Source organism: Entelurus aequoreus, linkage group LG02, assembly GCF_033978785.1.
Source record: "Entelurus aequoreus isolate RoL-2023_Sb linkage group LG02, RoL_Eaeq_v1.1, whole genome shotgun sequence".
Lineage (NCBI taxonomy): Eukaryota > Metazoa > Chordata > Actinopteri > Syngnathiformes > Syngnathidae > Entelurus > Entelurus aequoreus.
Genome location: NC_084732.1, coordinates 24,911,945 through 24,932,215, shown reverse-complemented (window position 1 = coordinate 24,932,215; position 20,271 = coordinate 24,911,945). Strand labels below are relative to the sequence as shown.

At 37.4% G+C, this 20,271-nt stretch overlaps 1 protein-coding gene across 1 annotated transcript in view; it reads left to right on the top strand.

Annotated features, from left to right (window-relative positions):
• Window positions 1-20,271, top strand: part of hcn4 (hyperpolarization activated cyclic nucleotide-gated potassium channel 4) — a 306,960-nt gene that overhangs the window by 189,510 nt on the left and 97,179 nt on the right. The gene's annotated exons all lie outside the window — the stretch shown is intronic.

The following is a 20,271-nucleotide window of genomic DNA, read 5'->3' as shown; positions in this document are numbered from 1 at the left end:
ACGGAGCGCTGTCAGAACACACCAAGATCCGTGTATATCAGGCCTGCGTTCTCAGCACCCTTCTCTATGGAAGTGAATCCTGGACCACCTATATGAAGCAAGAACGTCGGCTCAACACCTTCCACATGCGGTGCCTCAGGCGCATCCTCAACATCAGCTGGCAGGACCACATCCCATACACCAACATCCTGCAGCGCGCCAAGATCCCCAGCATGTACTCCCTGCTGAGTCAACGCCGTCTCCGCTGGCTCGGCCATGTCCGACGGATGGAGGATGGAAGACTACCTAAGGACATCATGTATGGACAACTGACCATTGGCACCAGACGAGCTGGTCGCCCCCTACTACGCTTCAAGGACGTCTGCAAAAGAGACATGAAAGCATGCAACATCTCTCCTGACAGCTGGGAGGTACAGGCCATGGACAGAAATGCTTGGCGTCAGACTGTCCACAAGGGCAGTGCAGAAGCTGAGGTGGCAAGAGATCGGCTTGCAGCAGAGAAGAGGAGACGCAGGAAGTGCACTGCAGCAACCCCTCAAACCCAGGCCACCTTATTCATTTGCACAAACTGCAATAAAGACTGTCACTCACAGATCGGACTGCGCAGCCATAGCAGACGATGCCAAACAACATGACAAGACTCCAGACGCGCATCAGTATGGTCTCTCGAGACTGAGCTGCCGATGATGATGATGATACATGTATAAGGCACACCGCATTATAAGGCGCATAGAATAGACGCTACAGTAGAGGCTGGTGTTACGTTATGCATCCCGTAGTTGCGAGACCTGTTGTGGCTCAATATTGGTCAATATATAAGGCGCACCGGATTATAAGGCGCACTGTCAGCTTTTGAGAAAATTTGAGGTTTTTAGGTACGTCTTATAGTGCGGAAAATACGGTTATAGTATTATGTTTAATTTTAATTTTAATTAATTAATTTAATAATATAAATAATACAATGTATTTGTTGAAAATAAAGACATATATTTGCATTCATTATCTCAATAATAATAATAATAATAATAATAATAATAATAATAAATACAATAATTGAAAAAATTAAGAAATGTTATTCATATTCATAATTTTTAATTTTGACCTAATAAAAAGCACTATGGGCAGAAGGCACTGCTGTTATTATTATTATTATTATTATTATTATTATTATTATTATTTGTAGCCCAATGTTTAGATTTAATCAAATCTTAATTTTATTTAAATTTAATTCAATTAAATAAATAATGAATTAATGACAATAATAATAACAATAATAATAATAATAACAGTAAATGGCAATAATAATAATGTTAATTAATCTTATTAGTACTTACAAAAAATTATGATATACTGCCACATTTACTATATGTCTTATCAGATTGCTTTGAGGTTGCCCCCTAACTTGGTATAGTCACTAGGAGACACATTTGAATACTATCTAATATACAATGGTAATATATACTATTATATAAGTAATAATACTAAGCCAGCTTTTTAGTCCCTCTTTAATTTGTTTGTGTAGTATTGTGGCTCAGCGACATCACTTTATTTCAACATTTTGCATGTTATAGTTATGATGATGATGATGATGATGAGACTGATATTATGTGTTGGGCCATTTCCCGCTGTATTCCCCTTTGTGAAATGCGAGAGGCATTGAATGGCTGGGGAGATGCTCCTTATCTAATGCGAGTAGACATATTGACATCTCCATTCTCAAGCCGTGCGTTCATTTAGCTGCATTGTTATGTCGGAGCCTACCTCATAATAGCGTTCAACATGTGTCCCCTTATAGAGGCAGGCGACACGCCACTAAATCAGCCATGCAGCTCGTGGCCTCGCGTTGCTTTAGCATGTCACTGAAGCGCCACCGTGTTTTATCGCCCACGCTCCTGAAACCTGAAGCCATCGCCCGCCGATTGATCGGACATCACTGAGAGCGCCATTCCCCTCGCCGGAACATCCCAATAAATCTCTGTATATTTAACCTCGAAGAATGCTACTGAGGAGAGTGCCTACCAAACTGATGGCTTATCAATATAAGCACTGAGGTCTGCATCAATAGGGCAACGTTGGGGTGATTGTGTGCTGTCTGTTACTCATCACTGGGGATCTAAAAAGGTGCTGGAACAAAGACCACACACATTGAATAGGCTTATTGGTTTTGACCCAGTAGATAGCCCTTAAAACTGATTGCAATCGCCCTAGTGGCTCCCTGGAGATTTTTCAAAAATGTATAAATATGGAAAAAGATGAGGGAAAGACGTGTTTTACGCCATTTCATCTTTGTCTCTATTTGTCCATCAAATGTTTTATGCTGTGCGTGAATCCACAAAGGTGAGCTTTGTTGATGTTATTGACTCGTGTGGAGTGCTAATCAGACATGTTTGGTCACTGCATGACTGCAAGCTAATCGATGCTGACATGCTAGTTATGCTCGCTGTATGTACATAATGCATCATTATGCCTCGTATTTGAGGTATATTTGAGGTCATTTTAGTTGTATTTTCCGTTTCGTTCAACTTGAACACACACAGGCCTGCTCAGTAGCCTTGTGGTTAGAGTGTCCGCCCTGGGATCGGTAGATTGTGAGTTCAAACCCCGGCCGAGTCATAGCAAAGAATATAAAAATGGGAGGTAATGGGTCAAGCATCAAGGATTGGAATTGGGGGTTAAATCACCAAAATGATTCCAGAGCGCAGCCATCGCTGCTGCTCACTGGTCCCCTCACCTTCCAGGGGGTGGAACAAGGGGATGGGTCAAATGCAGAGGGTAATTTCACCACATCTAGTGTGTGTGTGACTATCAGTGGTACATACATTTTTTAACTTTTAACATCTTTACCTTTGGCCATTCTAAGCCAGTAATTTCCAGGAGTTATCACAACCTCTGAAAAGCCTCCGTTTTAGTAATGTTTTCAAATGTTGTAAAAATGTGTAGAATAAATATTACATTTCAACATTTCTGTCAACGAAGATTTGCATCAGCCTGTGACACATAGTCATTTTGATTAGGGCTGCAACAACTAATCGATTAAATCGATTGAAATCGATTATAAAAATAGTTGGCAATTCATTTAGTCATCGATTCGTTGGAACTATGCTATGCGCATGCACAGAGGCTTTTTTTATTTTATTTAAAAAATTTTTTTTTTTTTTTTATAAACCTTTATTTATAAACTGCAACATTTACAAACAGCTGAGAAAAAATAATCAAAATAAGTACAAAAACAGTACAAAAACAGTACAAAACAGCGCCAGGGCGGCGGTGAGGCTATGTCTCATGAGGTGGCGTAAGCTAGCTCACGTGACGACGGCGTCTCCTTTGCTGGAACAATTTGAAAAATGGCGCAGGAAAACACTACCGATAGTTTAGCGGAGAAACATCTTGAGGTTATTGCTTCAATGGAGAAAAGTGTACAACCTAAGTCGTCAAAAGTGTGGGAACACTTCACTTTAAAGACTTCAAAGAAGAGCGTTTCCTGCAAAATGGCACGGAAGTACAACATTGCTTCAGGAGAACCTGAAAAGGAAACATGTTGGAGCCATGGATGAAGGGAAAAACTCACAGTACGTAACTTTTTAAGTCCATAGTGGCAACAGGCATTCATGAGTTCAGCTTTTTTGTGAGTAACTTTAACGTTATGCCTTTGTTGCAACGCGGGGCTGATAATGTGTCTCCGGCACATTTGACTCCGTTTTGAGAGAGAAAACGCACTGTTACCAATTTGGAAATAAACGTAACGGACAGAAATATCTCAGGTTGGTTTCATAATGGATCAATGTAGCCGGGCCGATAAAGCTATATAAATATATATAGATTTGAGTGACGCTTTAGTATAACTAAACGTTATGAAGGTGCTGGAATATTTCATGCTATTATTTAGAGGCAGCCTAAAATGAATCCTTTATTATTCACAACAGAAACGTGTACAATATCTGATTCAGTTCTGATGAGTTACATTTCTGTGTTATTATTGGTGTATGCCGCACCCCCAATGTCCACAACATGGTGCCAGTATGCTGGTTTTTTTCAATAAAATACTGGAAAGGATAGAAATGTAGTTTGTCTCTTTTATCCGATTATTAATCGATTAATCGAAGTAATAATCAACAGATTAATTGATTATCAAATTAATCGTTAGTTGCAGCCCTAATTTTGATAATAGTTTAATATAGCTAATATAGACACTAACATTATGTGTTGCCTTCAATATAACACTTATATAAGGCTTTACATTTTTTGCGGCTCTAGACAGATTTTTATTTCAAATTTTTTTGGTCCAATATGGCTCTTTCAACATTTTGGGTTGCCGACCCCTGGGGCTATGTGGATTTAAAAAAATTACAAAATCTTATTTTGGAGAAACTGTTATGGGATGGGTTGTTTTGTCTAAATTGTGTTTTTCATCCATTTTTGAATACTTATCCGGTTCAGGGTCAGGAGTGAGCTGGAGCCTGACTGAGCTGACTTTGAGGGCAAGAGGCTGGATAGGCCTTGGACTGATCACCAGCAAATCAGAAAGCACATATAAAGTAGACAAGCAACTAGGGGTGTGGGAAAAAATTGATTTGATTTCGAATCGTGATTCTCACGTTGTGCGATTCAGAATCGATTCTCTTTTTATTTTAAATCTTTTTTTTTTCTTTTTTTTAAATTAATCAATCCAACAAAACAATACACAGCAATACCATAACAATGCAATCCAATTCCAAAACCAAACCCGACCCAGCAACACTCAGAACTGCAATAAACAGAGCAATTGAGAGGAGACACAAACACGACACAGAACAATCCAAAAGTAGTGAAACAAAAATGAATATTATCAACAACAGTATCAATATTAGTTACAATTTCAACATAGCAGTGATTAAAAATCCCTCATTGACATTATCATTAGACATTTATACAAAATTTAAAAAAAGAACAATAGTGTCACAGTGGCTTACACTTGCATCGCATCTCATAAGCTTGACAACACACTGTGTCCAATATTTTCACAAAGATAAAATATTTTTCGTTCATTTAATAGTTAAAACAAATTTACATTATTGCAATCAGTTGATAAAACATTGTCCTTTACAATTATAAAAGCTTTTTACAAAAATCGACTACTCTGCTTGCATGTCAGCAGACTGGGGTAGATCCTGCTGAAATCCTATGTATTGAATAAATAGAGAATCGTTTTGAATCGGGAAAATATCGTTTTTGAATGGAGAACCGCGTTCAATCGAAAAAAAAACAATTTTGAATCGAATCGTGACCCCAAGAATCGATATTGAATCGAATCGTGGGACACCCAAAGATTCGCAGCCGTACAAACAACCACACCTATTGACAAATTAGACTCGACAACCATGCATGATTTTAAACAAAAAAAAAACTTGATAACACACATTTTGATCGTTAACAATGTGGGCTAATGTGTGGACAATTATATTGTATTTGAAAAAATCTACTATTTATATGCAAGGACAGGAGCTGCATTTTCAGAAATTTAAACCAGGTTTGAGATTTAGGTGTTCTGCAGCAATATAAATACAACATGGAAAATCCCATTTTAAACATGTTCAGATGTGTATTTTTTCCCTAAATGTAATCACTTCAGGTTGTAATCTGTTGTAACTCGACAAGTGTTGGTGTCACAAAGGTAGAAGGAAGAATAATCCTTCACCACTGAACGTAATATCAGTATGCTGCACTTTATTATGCTGCATGAAGAGGAAATAGCAGCCACTAAAAAAGAAGAACTAGCCACCGTCGACGCAGAAATAGTCGCCACCAACAAAGGAGAATAACCGCTACCCAGGAAGAAGAAGAAGCTGCTGAAAAATAAGAGGAAATAGCCGCCGAACAAAGGACAAATAGCCGTTAGACAAATAGAAACATCCATCCATCCATCCATTTTCTACCGCTGCCAAACAACAAAGGAGAAATTACCACCAAAAAACTAAGAATTTTTAACCGCCAACAACAAAGTAAACATCACCGTCACCAACGAAAAAGAATTGGTTAGCAAACAAACAAAAAAAAAGCAGAACACGGACAGTTTTCAGAAGTCTGAAAAGGTAAGTATATACATAATAATTTCAAATTTTAACTTGAGCTTTTTTTTGTCAATCAGACAAATATTTTCTTGGTTAGGTTAGCAGGTAAGGAATTCAAATATATATAAGTTGTTTCTTATTCGTATTTCATGCAAACCATTATGATAACCCCAAAATTATTCAATCTCTATGTAAACGACATTTGTAAAGTTACAAAGGACCTAAAGTTAGTATTGTTTGCAGATGACACAACTGTGTTTTGTTCAGGAGAGAACACACAAAAGCTAATACAAATAATACCAGAAGAAATTAACACATTAAAAAAATGGTTTGACAAAAACAGAAATCTTTGAATCTCAGTCAAACTAAAATAATGCTATTGGGTAACAGTAGAAGGGAAAGTCAAACACAAATACAGATAGACGAAGTAAATATTGAAAGGGTAAAAGAAAACACATTTTTAGGTGTAATAATAGATGATATAATGAAGTGTAAACCTCATGTAAAAATATACAACACAAGGTAGCAAAAAACACATCGATAATGAATAAAGCAAAACATGTTGTGGACCAAAAATCACTTCATAATCTTTACTGCTCGCTAGTGTTACCATATCTGAGTTATTGTGTAGAAATATGGGAAAACAACTACAAATGTGCGCTTCATTCATTAACTGTTTCAAAAAAGATCAGTTAGAATAATACATAATATTGGATACAGAGAACATACAAACACATTTATTGAATCACAATTATTGAAATTCAACGATTCGGTGCATTTGCAAACAGCTAAAATTATGTACAGAGCAAACTATAACCTGCTACCCAAGAATGTACAACAATTCTTCTCAACAAAAGAGGAGAAATATAACATTAGAGCAGGGGTCACCAACCTTTTTGAAACCAAGGGCTACTTCTTGGGTACTGATTAATGCGAAGGGCTACCAGTTAGATACACACTTAAATAAATTGCCAGAAGTAGCCAATTTGCTCAATTTACCTTTAACTCTGTTATTATTAATAATTAATGATATTTATCTTTGTGGAAACACTGATCATCTTAATGATTTCTCACAATAAATATATATAGAAACAGATAAATATCAATATGCAACACTTTATTTTTATATTTTCTCTAAGTGCACATTTTTCAAATTGAACATTTTCAAATGATCACTTCTAAGACAGTCTTGTGAAATCACAATATCCCATTTTAACTAGCTAGCCACTAACATTTTTTAACAAATCATGAATTACTTTGCACCATGTTTGTACAAATAATAACTCATGTAAAATACAAAAGTAAACTCTCAAATTTTTAAATCATGTCACACTTTGAACTGGACACCAAATCTGTTATCTGTTTCTTTGTCAGTTAGTGGGAAGCCTGGCATTGCATGCTGTTAACTAGTGTGTTGTACTCTGGTGTGTAACTTGACACTGCAACTCTGAGTGAGTCTTGCAGATGTGCATCAGTGAGGCGTGTTCTGTGTTTGTTCTTGATGAAGTTCATGTCAGAAAAGGCTGATTCACAAAGATAAGATTTATCCTCATTGTTTGCGGAACCTTCTTAATCTTTTGGACATATTTTCACAGCAATCTGGCCTTAAGCTTAATTATGATAAATGTAAAATGTTAAGGATCGGAAATCTAAAGGGAACGTCCTTTCGAATGGAATGCAAAGTGCCTGTTTTGTGGACAGATGGACCAGTTAACATACTTGGTGTTGTTGTCCCAGAAAATCTGGAAGATCTAGGCTCAGTAAATTATGATAATCGACTAAGAAAGCTGGACAAAATTATGCAATTATGGAAAGGGAAATCCCTAACCTTGTATGGTAAAATGTCTATTGCCAACTTGTTAATTATTCCTCAATTTATTTATTTGTTTTTGTCATTACCAGCTCCATCACAAAACTTTTTTAAGATTTATGAGCAGAGGGTCTTCGATTTTGTCTGGAACGGCAAACCAGAAAAGATTAAAAGAAAGGTTTTGTACAAAGAGTATGAATATGGGGGGCTGAAACTTCTCAACCTTGAACCTATGTGTCTGTCTTTAAAAGCATCAATTGTTCCAAAGATGTATTTAAACATTGAGTGGTACACAAATGTCCTGTTTGACAAAAAACATGTACTGTATCAAAATAAATTGTATCCTTTTTTACAAGTGATCCCCTCCCAGAGAGTCTGCTGGGAAACATGGCGGGGTTCATAAAGGAAACAATCCACTCATAGTGGTGTTTTCAATTTTATGTGCCAGAAAAAAGAGACGATATTTTGCAGCAGTTAATATGGATGAACTCTAATATTGTAATAGATGGAAAGCCTTTCTTTTGGAAAAATATGTTTGAAAGAGGAATCATTTTTGTCAATGATATTATCAATGAGAATGTTAAAATTATGAAGTATGAGGAATTTAGAGCTATGTATGGTGATGCTTGCTCAGGCTTTTCATTTTATCAACTAACTGGAGTAATTGGGAAAAGATGGAAACAAATAATTAATTATGGAACTACTAAATTATTAGTTTGTAAACCTCTAATAAGAAATTCTAGTTGGCAAAAAGGAACTAAAATAAATAGAAAAATATATAGTTTTTATTTAATAAAGAAATCTTTGAAGGCTGCCTCATACAACACAAATGGAAAATGGGAGGACTTTTTTGACTGCCCGTTGCCATAGGATGCCATATTCAAACTAATCTATAAAACCACTATCGATGTGCAAAATCGTTATTTTCAAATTGAAATTATTTATAACTTCTTACCCACAGGGAAAATGTTAAAATTATGGAATATGACAGAGTCAGATGATTGCCGATTTTGTTGTCAGGAGCCTGAATCCACCCTGCATTTGTTTTGGTATTGTCATATTGTGTCTTTGTTTTGGGTGGAAGTTGAAAAAATGTGTTTAAGGATTGGTTCGTTTATGAAGCTTAATGTGGTTTCTGTTATTTTAGGAGAGTTCATTGACAATCATGATTTAGTCAATTTAATTATAGTACTCGGTAAAATGTTTATTTTTAAGGCCAAAAACAGATATTCACTTAGTATTACTTTCTTTAAAACATTTATTTAGTATTTTCTAACTTTAGAAAGTTACATGGTTGAAAACGATAATGATGCCAAAAAACATTAAAAAAAAAGATGAGAAGTCCTCAAAGGCTTATTTTGAAAGTATGATTATGTTTATAGATTATATGATATCTGTTGTTGTGTTCCCTAATTTGAGTGACCTGGACATAATCTGGACTGTACATAAATGCTTATTTTGAAAATTTAATTTTGTTTATAAATTATATGCAATCTGTTGTGTTCCCTAATTTTTTTCTGTGTACATGAATGAAGGTGTGTGTTGCTGAGTCCGACTTGGACATTATCTGGACTGGGCCTGGTTTAAAAAACCCTTTAAACAAATCTAATTTCATTGACAACCTGGGGCCGTACTTATCAAGCTTCTTAGAGTGCCATTTTACACTTAAGTCCTGAGAATTTGCGAAATTTAGTCCTACTCTCAAACTTAAGAATAAAAGCTTTTTATCAACGTTCTAGAATCACTCCTACTCTCCACGATATTTAAGAGACCTTCAGAGGTGTCTTAAGTGGTTAGGAGTTGCCAGCAGGGGATGGCACTGAGGCGAGAGAGACATGCGCGAACGTTCAGGGAACGGAACAATGTTTTGTTTTTTTTTGATGACGAGCAGCTGATCAAACGGTATCGTTTAGACAGAGCGGATATTATTTTTGTCACAGATTTAATACTTTTCGATTCCTTGTTGATTTCTGCATGTGTCTGCAGTGGGCTAGTATATATAGAGCCACCCACACCAGTTTCAAATTAGTTGCCTAATTAATGAATTGGAAAGAAAATTTTATGACAGTAGCGTATGTGTGTGGCCGTGAGGTGAGTGACGTCAGTGAGTGTGTGGGCGATAGAAGAGAGGGAGCGGTAGCGTGAGTGCCGGCGGGGACTAGTTTGTTTTGTATTATTTTGTAGTTTATTGTCAAAATATACACTCCCATTGTCCACTTAAATATTTCCAAGATATTTCTTTATTCTTAGACAACGGATTCCATTCCGTGATTGGTCATTTCTATGGACACAGAAATTACGTCACCTAAACTTCCGTTTACGGCACATAGTAATGTCGTAATTCAGCTCTGAGTGTGACACTTAAGATTCAGTCCTACACTTCGCTGAAAGTGTGAGTAAGACGCTTAATAACTAACTTTTAAGTGCAGCTTTCAGCGAAGAATTTATTTACTCTTAAGTCAACTCTTAGCAGACTTCTTAGGAGTAATTCTAAGAAGCTTGATAAGTACGGCCCCTGGTCTGTTGCAGATAAGGCCCTTTTTTAAAAATAAAATAAAATAAGATAAATAAATAAAAAACATTTTCTTGGATAAAAAAGAAAGTAAAACAATATAAAAATAATTACATAAAAAATAGTAATTAATGAAAATGTTAGTGGACCAGCAGCCTATACAATCATGTGTGCTTCAGGGACTGTGTCCCTTGCAGATGTGTTGTCTATGTTGTGGGAACCAGAATATTGGTAGCAGAAAGAAATAACCCCTTTTGTGCGAGTGGGTGTGGATGAGTGTGCATGGGGGATGTTGTTTGGGTTGATGCACTGATTGAAAGTGTATCTTGTGTTTTTTCTATGTAGATTTAATTTAAATTTTTAATTTTTTTTTTAAATTTTTTTTTTAAATTTTTTTTTTTTAGAACAGGCCCGCGGGCGACTCATCTGGTCCTTACGGGCGACCTGGTTCCCGCGGGCACCGCGTTGGTGACCCCTGCATTAGAGGAACATCTAATTTAAAACATTTGTATGTTCGTACAACCAGGCCTGGCCCTAACCAATCTGGCGCCCTAGGCAAGATTTTAGGTGGTGCCCCCCCACATCGGCAGTGAAGTGTATATACTCACAAGAAACCGAATAGCTTTGTCTTTGACCTTTTTTTTTACTTAAAGAAAGCAAATTAACATATTATATGAGAATGTTATGTTATGATTATCTTTAACCCGAATCACAGCAGTGCTCAAATTAAAAAACAGCATTCCCTCTCATGTGATATTGCTTAATTAACATTAGTGATGTGCACTTTAACAACTAGGCTTACAACTATACCTAATATATAAAGGGGTGGAAAAGTGACTATTACCTGCAGGGCAAACATTAGCTAACCAGAAGGCAATAACAATGTAAACAAAAAACACCTGCTTAAAAGATCTAATACAAATGTCCCTGAGGAATGTAAGGTGGGAGTACTGTAATTACCTAACGTTACATTATTATTTTCCGTAACAATTTAGCCCCCTCCACAATATTAACCCGACGTTAAAACAGAACTAGCTATTTATTGATTAGCAATTGCCGAATCATGTAACATTAGCTTAATGCTAAAAAGCCAGGTTACTATCACATTCTGTAACAGACAAATAATTTCATGTAGGCTAACGATACCTACCTACCTGCTACCTCTGTCTTTTTCTCGTTTCTCCTCTTCTTTTCTCTTTTTTCTTCCCTGGGCACCTGACAGTTTTGGCCGTTTTGACATCTTGTTTTGATTTTTTGATGTGGTGACGTCCAAAAAGAGTCATGATACAGAATGTTGTAACAAATAATATTTCTATTAAATAGGCTTTACTTTGCATTTTAATTAACGTGGGATTATTTTTTGTAGTAATAGTACCAACTTTTTTTTTTTTTTTTTTCTCCAACATTTGTGGCACTGGCGTGGCGCCCCATTATGGACGGCGCCCTTAGCATTTGCCTATACGACCTATGCCACGGGCCGGCCCTGCGTACAACACTTAAAACTTTTAGCATATCAGTATGTGGAATTAAATTATGGAATGGATTAACCAAAGAAATCCAACAAAGCACCAATATGATTCTGTTTAAGAGACGGTTTAAACTACAGGTGTTCACTAAGTATACAGAACAAGAATTATGATGAACATCTTAGAAAATGGATGGATGGATCTTAAACCCTTTTCCCCCCCCTATTTTTTGCTTCTTATGGTATTTATTCATTAATTATTTGTTCACTGTTCTGTTACAGAGAACAAGGAAATTGGATAAAATTGCTATGGTATGAAAAGGGGTAGGATTAAATAAGATCAGCTTCTTCCAAATCCTTTTCGGACGTGCTGTAATGAAACAACTCGAAATACGTGATGCATCACATTGTATCGCATGCATGTTCGAAATAAACTGAAACTGAACTGAACTGAATTTATTCGAGAATCAGAATTGAGAATCGGTCGGAACCGGAACCGTTCAAATTCAAACAACGCCCAGCCTTATCAATGGTGGGGGTTTTTTTTCTCGCTAAAATGAACATAGGTTCACATGCAACTTACCTACGTAGATAGGGCACTAACATCATATTTTTCACAGCTGCCTACTGTCGTAGATTATAATCAAACCCTTATATTAGGCAGGTGTGAAAATTGTATAGGCCATGACTAAAGGTCTCCCTCCTCCAACTGCACTTGTTACAGTCTGACACTGAACAGCACAGACTGAATAATTCAAATAATCCAAGGGAATCAATGCTGTGAAAACATTACAACGGCCACACTTTTGAGCGGAATGTACAGCTTCAAGTCAGCTGTGCGTGCAGAACAGATGTCACATGAGTAGTTACATCGCTCAAGGTATGATGTATTTGGTTCATCATGCCTCAGTGCCTCGCTGACATGCCGAGCTCTCGCTTGTGTTTCCTACGCCTCGCCTTCCATCACGAGAAACGACAGATGTTGCCAACCGCCGTCCCTTGAGACGTTCCACAGTTTAGCTAATTTTAGCCTCCCTTACCTGTTTTGCGCAGGGGTGTGCACGTGCAGGTACGGCAACATCTGGTGAAAGTGGGGGGAATTCAGACCGGCAACCTTTTGACTCCAAGACACCTTCTGGTTCAAGCTTTTTTTCCACCCCAAATCCTGACAAATAAGTTGGAAGAATCTATATCAAATCAGTTCAAACGTGACCAACAATGCTCATTGTCTAAAAAGTTTAATTGTGTCTTGTTAAAGGGGCCATATGTAGTAATGTGGCCAGAAATGGTACTAAAATTCTGTAGTCCCCTCCCACTCTCCATGACTGAGGTTGCCAGATATGCAGCCCAATCCGAATCCTACTCCAAGGAACTTCAAATAGCAATTGACGAGTCCTACGCTGTAGGTTTCTCTTGTTTATGCTTCTTGCAAGTTGGTTTACTAAGTAATTATGCCACATTTTACAGATGTCGATTAGCCAAATGTATTTGGAAAGTTATTGTCAGGTTCAAACACTGATGACATCTATTAAACAGGACAAGAAGCAAAGAATCAAACAGAGACAGAATTCAATGAGGTTCAGTGAGGAGACACGTATACATCTGTATCCTTGTACAGTGTCATTACGCTCTGCCAAAAGATTGCACGCCTCCCCCTTTTATTTGGACCTTCCCTGACCACATGGCAACAGCTGCTTCCAAAGGGACGGGGTCGTAAACAGTCATCGCCTTTGATTACAAAACAGTTCAAAAGAAAAGGTCGGTTCCAAAAAGAGGTCGTAAAAGAGTTCAAAAAGAGGTTCGTAAAAGAGTTAAAAAAAAGAGTTCAAAAAAGAGTTCAAAAAGAGGTTCGTAAAAGAGTTCAAAAAAGAGGTCGCAAAATAGTTCAAAAAGAGGTTCGTAAAAGAGTTCAAAAAAGAGGTCGCAAAAGAGTTCAAAAAGAGGTTCGTAAAAGAGTTCAAAAAAGAGGTCGCAAAAGAGTTCAAAAAGAGGTTCGTAAAAGAGTTCAAAAAAGAGGTCGCAAAAGAGTTCAAAAAGAGGTTCGTAAAAGAGTTCAAAAAAGAGGTCGCAAAAGAGTTCAAAAAGAGGTTCGTAAAAGAGTTCAAAAAAGAGGTCGCAAAAGAGTTCAAAAAGAGGTTCGTAAAAGAGTTCAAAAAAGAGGTCGCAAAAGAGTTCAAAAAGAGGTTCGTAAAAGAGTTCAAAAAAGAGGTCGCAAAAGAGTTCAAAAAGAGGTTCATAAAAGAGTTCAAAAAAGAGGTCGCAAAAGAGTTCAAAAAGAGGTTCGTAAAAGAGTTCAAAAAAGAGGTCGCAAAAGAGTTCAAAAAGAGGTTCGTAAAAGAGTTTTAAAAAAACGGTGCCTGGAGGGGAGTCAGGCCCTGCTTCCTCTCCGCTTTGTAGTTCTTGGGTCACGACAATATATTTCTGTTGATTACAATACATGAAAGAAACAGAACACCTTCATGTTGCTTTCCATCCTACACAGTGGAGTTTTACAAGCCTTCTTCTTGGTAGGTTCAAAGACATGTTTTTGGTCTTATCGCCGGGAACTCATTTCAACACAAAGTTTTTGTGATAACTTAGACAAAATTATTCTAACGTTTATGCAGCAATATTTTTGTCGTGAGTCGGGACAGATTGTTGTCATTACCCTGCTAAAATGTCTAGTTTGACCGCACAGACAACCATCAAAAAAATGATATGTAATAGTGTTGTCCTGATACCAATATTTTGGTACTGGTACCAACATTATTTCGATACTTTTTGATATTTTCCTAAATAAAGGGGACCACAAAAAATTGCATTATTGGCTTTATTTTAACATAAAATCTTAGGGTACATTAAACACATGTTTCTTATTGCAAGTTTGTCCTTAGATAAAATAGCGAACATACAAGACAACTTGTCTTTTAGTAGTAAGTAAACAAACAAAGGCTCCTCATTTAACTGCTGACATATGCAGTAACATATTGTGTCATTTTCCATTCTATTATTTTGTCAAAATGATTAAGGACAAGTGGTAGAACATTTATTATTAATCTCCTTGTTCATTTACATTTACTGTTAATATCTGCTTACTTTCTCTTTTAACATGTTCTATCTACACGTCTGTTAAAATGTTTTTAGAGGCGGTATAGTACCGAATATGTTTCATTAGAATCGCGGTACTATACTAATACCGTACAACCCCTAATATGTAATAATATATAATATATTATATATCGCATAGGCCTATATTGATGGCAAGCCAAGGCCAACAGTAAAATTTGTCATGTTTTTTGATCATATTTTGTTTGGCTATGTTCTGTTTGGTTTTTGGACTCTTTTTAGTTCCTGTTTTTTCACTCCCTTGTTTTGTTTCCATGACAACTTATTAGTTTCACCTGTCATGCATTTGTACTTACACACCTGTCACTACTCATGTCTTTATTATTTAAGCTTGTAGTTGCCAGGCAGTCTGTCTGGCCACATTATCCTTGCTACCCTTGCTACCCTTGTTACCCTTGACATTACTCTGATGACATTATCATGCTCTGGTTACTCATAGTTCATGCTGCTCTGCTCACGTCACCGTAAGTGTTTTTGTTTCATGTTCATAGTTTCTGCCCATGAGTTAGTTTTGTTCCTCCACTGTGAGCGCCTTTTGTTTGTACCCTTTTGTTTGTACTTTGTTAGAAATTAAATCATGTCTTTACCCGCAAGCCTTGTCCAGTCAAGTCGCTTTGCACCACGGGAAAACAATCCACGCAGTAATTTGCGTCACCATAGTCCACGTCCTGACAAAATTACCGCCACATTTTGTTCAATATAACTCCATGTTGCATCCAACCTGACACACTACATTCTCTTCCATGTACGCACATCACCATCTTTCAGTGCAGAGTGCGATTCTGTGAGCCAACCCACGTTACACAAAAAACACGTTACGCATAAATCATATACCATGTCAATACACAAAGTAGAAAATCATTACATGTAAGCAAATACCACCCCATTTGTCCCTGATGCACATACAGTACCAGAAACTGCAATTAGCCGTGCTATTGTTGGAACACATTTCTTCAGCTTATTAGCATACTGAGAAGAAATAAGTACTGACACTACCCATATCCACATAGGTTTTATTTGTTGAAAATATATTTTGCCCAGTCAGTTCAAATACACATGGACATACAGGCTAACGGCATACATTTCCCCCGTTAGCTTATATGTCGATGTGTCATGCTAAGTATTCGTTGCACAAACAGATTTTTTTTTTTTCAATTTGTCGCACTTTTATTATTTCATTATTTTTTATCTTGCAATTTTACTTTTTATCCGAAACCTTTCACCGTATTTCTTTTGCACTATCTTGTTTAGCTTATGCATTGTTTATGTTCTTTGTTGTGTTTTGTATAGTTTTTTTGCTCTATGCTTTTTAACCTGTAAAGCACTTTGGTCCAATTTTAAAATTGTTGTAAAAGTGCTTTATAAATAAAGTTGCCTTGCCTTGCCAAACATACTAGCTTTGTTAGACAAGATCATAGACTGTATTGGACAACATAGTTTACATGTGAATTGTCCTTTTCCATTTATTACAAGTAATAAGAAAACATAAATGCCTTACTTACCTCATCAAGGAGGAAATTAGCAAGTTTGGCGTTAGATGAAAAAATCTTCTCCGCCTTCAATCGTCTCCATCTTTCGAAGGCATCCTCGATACAAATCCTCGTTTTGGTCCTGGCTTTGTCATGAATACGTTGAGAATCGTAACAACGCCTTTTAGATTTAGTAAGGTCTGACATATTTAGTAACTTTACCAGTGGCAGTAGCTCGACGAAGAGGGTGGTGCGTAACTGGCAACCTTGATGTGACACAATCACATACTTTTTAATTGGTCAAACGGTGGAGGGCGGGGCATTGAAATGAAAACAATAACAATATTTCGGGGCTGTAAAATCAAATTTTGAAATGAGCATATCCTGGCTGAACTACCGTTATCAGTTATAAAGGTATTCGAAAAAAACATGATTTATTAATGCCTTTTGACATATCTTGGACATTTAATGATGACTTGACATTAAATTATTACACATGGCACTTTTAAGTTGTACATATTGGATGTTCCCTAAAGGCTAAGCTATCAGGCGGCATCATGTGACTTGCAAGTTATCATTCTTGCATGACTCATGATTGGATGAATGACAACTCTATTCTCGTAAATTTCAGACTATTACAATATTATTCTCATAAGGGTCCCGACTTTGTTTTATCATAACAGACTTAAAATCTTGCAAAATTAAAACTTTTTTGATCCAGCAAATATTGTATTTTTAATCCGTCTCCAACTTTCTCGCCAAAATACTATTTTATTTTTGTAAAATTAGGACTTTTATTTTGTTCCATTGTGACGTCTTGTAACTCGAGACGGGTATCTTTCACATTTGAACCCATACAGTATCAATACCCGGTACCTGGGAATCGATCATACTATTCAACAGGACTTATGTGTGTGTTCATGTGGTAATAAATGTTATTGTGTCTTTTTGGGTTAATTTCCTGTTTAGCGCTCTTATTTTGGTTTGCCTTCCTGTGGGTGTCTTCCTGCAGTGACTTCCTCACTGCTCCTGAGCGCCGTTCCCTTCACCTGCCTCTGATTAGTGATCAGGAGACTCACCTGCTTCTGATCGCGGATCAGAGAGCTTTATAAGCGAGCCTCACTCCTTGGTGGGTGCTGGATTTTTGCTAACCATTTTTTACTGTTACTTTCTGCGAGGATGGTAATTGTTACCTTTGTGATTTGCTTTGCTGCCAAGCGCAGCTTTCCTTGTGCTTCTTGTGCGCTTCCTTGCAGCATGAGTCCTGTATGGTTTTGCCTTGCCATGTTTAAAAAAATAAAGACTCCTCTTACTTGTACGTCATCTCCAGCGTCCGCATCTTGAGGTCACAAATACCGCTACCATGCCCAGACGCAGCAAATTGTTTAATAACACATTTTTTACACTGAACTGATAACTGTGCTGTCCGGTATTGTATTTTATTACACTTCTGAGTCTCCTTTTGCAGGTATTATATAGTAGATGTTTTATGCAGTTGCAATTCCAAGACCTTAGATAGGTTACAGTGTCTTACCGTAGTCAGGAAGTAGTCTTTGCCAGTAAACTGAATGTGTAATTTTTGTCTTTTGTGGAGCCCTACAGAGTGTTTACAGTGTACCAGCTGTTTAATTGTTGACATGCATTTTAGTTGTAGTTTTGATTAAAGTTAAAGTTAAAGCACTAATGATTGTCACACACACAAAATTATTCTCTGCATTTGACCCATCACCCTTGATCACCCCCTGGGAGGTGAGGGGTGTAGTGAGCAGCAGCGTTAGCCGCGCCCGGGAATCATTTTTGGTGATTCAACCCCCAATTCCAACCCTTGATGCTGAGTGTCAAGCAGGGAGGTAATGGGTCCCATTTTTATAGTCATTAGTATGACTCGGCCGGGGTTTGAACTCACAACCTAGCGATCTCAGGGCGGACACTCTAACCCAGTGGTTCTTAACCTGGGTTCGATCGAACCCTAGGGGTTCGGTGAGTCGGCCTCAGGGGTTCGGCAGAGCCTCCACCGCAGCGGTCAAGACACACCAGACTCATGAATTGATTAACGTGGACCCCGACTTAATTAAAAAAGTTGAAAAACTTATTCGGGTGTCACCATTTAGTGGTCAATTGTACGGAATATGTACTGTACTGTGCAATCTACTAATAAAAGTTTCATTCAATCAATCGTGTAAATAAAAACTTCTCCCTATCGGCGTATCTTTACTGTAAAGTTAAAATTTGAATGACAATAAAGAAGAAGCCCAAGTGTAAGTATTATGGATATCCCCAAACAACGTTCCCTCTAATTTTCCATCTGATTTGCAAGTGTGTAATTTGTGGTGAGTTCATGCATTGTGTTGGTTTTGTTCTTTGAACAAGGTGATGTTCATGCACGGTTCATGTTGTGCACTAGTAAAAAAAAACATAACTTTGTCTTGAATTTGAAAAAACCCCCCAAAAAACATTTTATTTTTCACATATGGTGAATGTGCATATGAAACTGGTGGGGTTCGGTACCTCCAACAAGGTTAAGAACCACTGCTCTAACCACTAGGCCACTAAGTAGGAATTACCAAATTTGTAGGTAAAATAGCTAATCAATAGCATGTCTATGGCAAATCCAATGTAAATTAGCATTGAGGTGGCGCATTTTTAAAAAATCGAGCCTTACTCAACTTCCCAGCGCTTTCTTCTTGCTTTGTTGCAATGGAAAATTGAAATATTACCTCGAGGCAGTCCAACTGAGTGCTGTTTGAGTGCTGCTCAAGTCCTCGCTAAGTGCTTGAGCGGGTGCCTCGTCTGCAACAGGATGTGACGTCATGTGCAACAACATGTGCAACATAGGTATTGAAATATGGTAACTTTAATACATTAAACCTACATTTTCATTACCGACGGAAATTAGTCAGTACTTATAAAACTACCAAATCCTGACTTTTATTCTCAATACAACTTATTTTGGCAAGAATACAATTGTCCATCTTTAATTTTGTCAAATACTGTCTGTCTGTCTGTTTTTTTTTTTTTAAAATACAAAAAAGATTACAGATTACAATTTACTTGAAAAAAATAAAACTTTGGTTTCCTAATAAAACAGCTCTTAGTAGGATACAACACACTTTTGCAATTACGGTCATACATTTTAGGGCTGAGGTTTCCAATATTCATATCTTATTCAGCGACATACCTCCTTCTTCATCTTTCGTCTTTCCTTCAGATGGCCGTGAGCTGAGCTCTAAAAACATGCACTTTAAATCCTGTGAGAGAAACAAAGCTTCTCATCCGGCTGCACTTTGTTTTGTTCCACACACTAAATGCCGTCTAATTAATTGCATTAACTAGAAGAATGCGTCGCAGTGTGACGGAATAACAAATATATCTTCCGCTTTCCACTGCAGCCTGCCGCAGGTACTAATAGAGAGTTCCTCGTCTTTTGTCCTCCATTACCTGGTGCTTTGCATTAATTGACACATAGTTGGTTTAGTCCTCATTAAAAGTAAAACATTTTTTGTCTCCTTTTTACAGTAGTGCCCCCATTATTGCTTGGGGTTATCACTCCTTACCTTTTTTCAGGAGTGACTCTAATAAAGTGGCTATCTTTCAAGCTTTTTTCGGCTGTAGAAATTAGTTTGAAAGCAATTTGGACATGTCAACCCCCAGGAGAGACTTTCTATTGATTGGCCATGAACTACCACTATGGGATCTAAAGGGGGGGTAGGTGGGGGCCATTTATCTACAAATGAGAAAACCCGGCGAGAAATCGCATCTTTCCAAATGGCTGACCTACTTTCATGCGAACGCACGGCAAGCCTCTCCCGTGTGTCACGCCACATTCGCCTGTTCTCAGGCCTGCGTCTTTCGGGCTCGGACCC